At 39.1% G+C, this 3,414-nt stretch overlaps 1 long non-coding RNA gene across 1 annotated transcript; it reads right to left on the reverse strand.

Annotated features, from left to right (window-relative positions):
- Positions 1 to 1,668: 1,668 nt before the first annotated feature.
- On the reverse strand, positions 1,669 to 2,450 carry LOC112844125 (uncharacterized). Its single transcript, XR_003216725.1, has 3 exons — positions 2,234 to 2,450; positions 2,025 to 2,136; positions 1,669 to 1,712 (listed from the first exon to the last, which is right to left on the reverse strand). It is a non-coding gene; the product is annotated as an uncharacterized LOC112844125 (long non-coding RNA).
- Positions 2,451 to 3,414: the final 964 nt, after the last annotated feature.

Below are 3,414 nucleotides of genomic sequence, written 5' to 3' on the forward strand. Positions count from 1 at the left end.
TATCTGTCTTCAGCAGGGAGAAAGTATGTAAACTCCTAGGCTGATAAACATGAGTCACCAGGCGTAAATCTGCAAACTGCCGCATTTGATTCCCAAAGAGCTATGAGCTGAAAAAGTGATAAGTCTTAGCATGGTGTGCTGTGTATCCTTTAAAACAAAATAAACATGGGGTCCTCGGGCTGTACAAACTGTACAACCTGAGGACTACACAAGCTGAAGACCAAAGACTCCATCTTCAGATTAACCGGACATGAAAGGCTTGTTATTAAGAAAGACAAAGTAATATAACAAAAAGCGGACATAGGACATGTGAAACACACCCAGCAGATCAGTTGATCCCTTTATTGTTGTGTGGATGCCCTAAAAGGGCTTCCACACTATTGAGTTCCTGTTTTAAACTTTATTCTTCAAGTTGCTGCCCCGTTTTTCGGCACTGAACTACTCCCTCAGTTTTCAGCCAATTTTCTCCGTTCAAACCCTAAACTGTTCTGCTATTTCTGCTAATTCCGGCTATATCTTTTGGTGTTTATTACTATTATACTTTTTAAAATATTACACTTTTTTCCTTTAATTTGTCCCATTGAAATGAATGGGAAACTTCCACAATTCTGCTGAAACTTGCTTGTCTTTGAAACTTAACTACGTCCTCATGCTTTCACCTAGAAACTCCATTCAAACTTTAAAATGTTCTCAGATTATTGGGCTATTCCTGTCTGATTCAGCTTTTTCAGATCTTCTACCGTTTTAATCTTATCTCTCTTTAAGTTTTCAGTTGCAAAATTGTGATTTTTCAGAAAATACATGCGTTGCTATGGTTGCTATGCAATTAAGTCAGAGTGAGTGCTGGTCCGTTCTGAATTTTCTCTTCATGTCTAAACAACTTCTTGCTACTCACACAATTTCCACTCAACCCCCACAAATTATACATCAAAACGTAGGTATTTTTGCTGGCTTTCAGACAATGTCACTATCTTTATTGTGAGATTTACCGTTTTTTCGCAATTTGCCTCGGAGTGATACAAGGTCTGACAAGTCCCCATTCAAAGTCTATGGGGAGGTTTTGAAATTCAGAGCTGAAATTCTGTAACGGGAGGCATTTTCAAATTGCCATATCTCTTTAACAAAGCAAAGTTAGGACATGAGGCTTGTGCCAATATATCTTCAGACACTGCTGACACTCACAGTGGAAGCAGTTTTTACAATTATCTTACCGTTGAGCAATGAATTACGTTTGTTTGAGGGGTGGAAATCTGTCCTTCTCTCAGTCTTCAAACTCTGGAAATGAAGCCGTTTCTTCTCTCGTCATATCTCCGCGACGGAGGTAGAACGAGCTATGAAAATCGCAGTCAAAATACACCAAAGTCCGCTGATTCACCCAGTACAAGAATTATGCTGCTAGCCCTCCTAGTTTTTGAGTTACACGACGTTTTGTAACTCCAAAAAACGGCGTTTTTCGCCTCTCACCGCGATCTATTTTCTGACTGCCCAAGTATCTGTCTTTCAGACCGCCGCCCCCCTTTCCAGGTGGCGCAATCAGTATTTAAGAATACAGACAACTTGTCAAAAAAGTTTCCTTGTGTCACACACCGATATGTACAGAGACACTAGACAGTATTTTATCACCTGGTATTTTCACTTGAGGGGCCTGGGGAAACCGTTTTTTTGTGGGCTGCTCATCCTCTGAGTCAGTATACGTGTACAGGGGATTTGGTCTAAAGAAAAGAAGTTAAAAACGGTCATAAGTAATTACAAATGTGCTTTTGGCATATTTTTTCCTAAGTTACAGCTTGATTTATAACAACACACACAGGAAACGGAGATGTGCAAGAAGGTACAGTATACAAAGAATTTTTGAAGTGCACAAGTGTACACGGCTTTGCATTTTTAAAAATTTTACAAATTTCCACTTTTTGGACTATATTATGTGGTGATATTGCAGTATGCAAGCATCACAGATATGTACAAAAGACAAGATCATAAATTCTTAACAATCAAAGATATGTTTGTAAATATGAAAGTTTTACTTGTGCTTTCTTTTATGACTGGTCTGTGTTTCTGGTTCGGACTGAAGGTCAGACGTATCACAGTGTTCACGTAGATATTTCTGGAGACTGCGTTCTGCTTCGTGAAATGTGTCTGGAAGTACAAACACAATGTATGGCCAGACATAAATTAGGACACGAAAAACTTGTTATTGTTACATTTATACAACACCAATCTAGATGATACCCACCATGGCTTATGAGAAGCCGGACTGGTGCATAGGTGAGGCATGTTGCACCAGGATGAACTCTCCTCTTTACTGCGGCATGGATCCTGAATGTGTCTCGCGGAGGATATGAGGCCATGACAATTTCTCCCCATTTATCCATGAACTAGGGACTATTTGTGTACCACCAGTGCTGAACTGCACAATGCACCAGTCTTTCATTTTTATCTTTTTTTTAATTTGGAGTCTTTTTTTGCCCTGTCTAGGATAAACAGGAAACAGATAATTACAATGTATTTCATAGTCACTACAAAACTTGATCTATTGACTGAACCAAATAATAAATAATAGCTTAAAATGTATATAGGCAACAATTACAAGCAAACCCGATAAAACAAACTCTTCTTTTTTTTTCATTGACTATTCATGTTTGGCAATGCAATGAAAGCTGTGTTGTCAGGACAAAGAAAATGTTTGCCAGTAATATTATTGAGCTTTGTAATGCCAGGTCTGCTGTTCAGCTGCAACACTCTGTAGCATCCAATTCTGGATGACGGTAAGGGGTACTGAAAGTCAGTGTTGGGTAAGTTACTTTAAATTAGTAACTTAGTTACATTACTAGTTACTTCTCTAAAAAAGTAACTCAGTTACTTCAAGTTACTCGTTACTTTCAGAGTAACTAGTTACTAGGGAAAGTAACTTTGGTTCTACTCAGAATTCTCTTGTTAATGTGTTGCTTCCGTAACTGGATACCCAGCAAGATTGCCAGTCTTCTAGCTTGCTTACTTGCCACAAGTGCACTGTGCCACCTACCAATAGAAAGGAAAAAATAATGTGCACATTTCCACGAGAGAAATCCCACGCCTGGACCGTCGTTGACCGCCGCCATGATTCTAGCCTGCTTTTTACATCCAACACAAAAACTGCAGTCGTGGTGCTTTTGATTGTACTCAGAACTTGGAAATTCTGCCTTCTGAATAGGAAGATGTAGGTAACACCAGACTGCAGATGAGCTGCATCCAGGGCTGGACTGGGACAAAACAATCGTCCCGGGCATTTTGACTGGAGACTGGCCCACCATTATAGGAAAAATCATAAAGCCTTTGAATGAAAATAAACACTGTTGTGATAGTGATGTACACTGTTCTGATGGTATATATGTATCAATCAATGTATCAATATATCAATCGTTTGTTGTAAGACTC

The sequence above is a fragment of the Oreochromis niloticus genome, linkage group LG16 (genome assembly GCF_001858045.2).
Source record: "Oreochromis niloticus isolate F11D_XX linkage group LG16, O_niloticus_UMD_NMBU, whole genome shotgun sequence".
NCBI classification, from domain to species: domain Eukaryota; kingdom Metazoa; phylum Chordata; class Actinopteri; order Cichliformes; family Cichlidae; genus Oreochromis; species Oreochromis niloticus.